Here is a 273-nt window from a genome sequence, read left to right as displayed (position 1 = left end):
CTACCTTACCCAAAATTGCCCCCACAAAACTAACGCAAAATAAACCATACCATTTTTTGGGGCAGATTGGACCACCGACTCATCATAAGCGTTTCAACCGAGATTCAATCGACGGGCCGCACGAACGGTCGCTGAAAATCGGTCCTGGCGCGTTGGCTGCGTTCGGTCTCCCAGCGACTACATTCCCTGGGACCGCTTCAACTAAGAACAAACTGTTAATGCTGATGTTTGGCTCGAAATCTTAACAAATTACCTGGTATAGCACAGGGGATT

The sequence above is a fragment of the Penaeus monodon genome, chromosome 21 (assembly GCF_015228065.2).
Source record: "Penaeus monodon isolate SGIC_2016 chromosome 21, NSTDA_Pmon_1, whole genome shotgun sequence".
NCBI lineage: Eukaryota > Metazoa > Arthropoda > Malacostraca > Decapoda > Penaeidae > Penaeus > Penaeus monodon.
The sequence above is the reverse complement of the archived record's forward strand: the minus strand, read 5'-3'. Positions refer to the sequence as shown.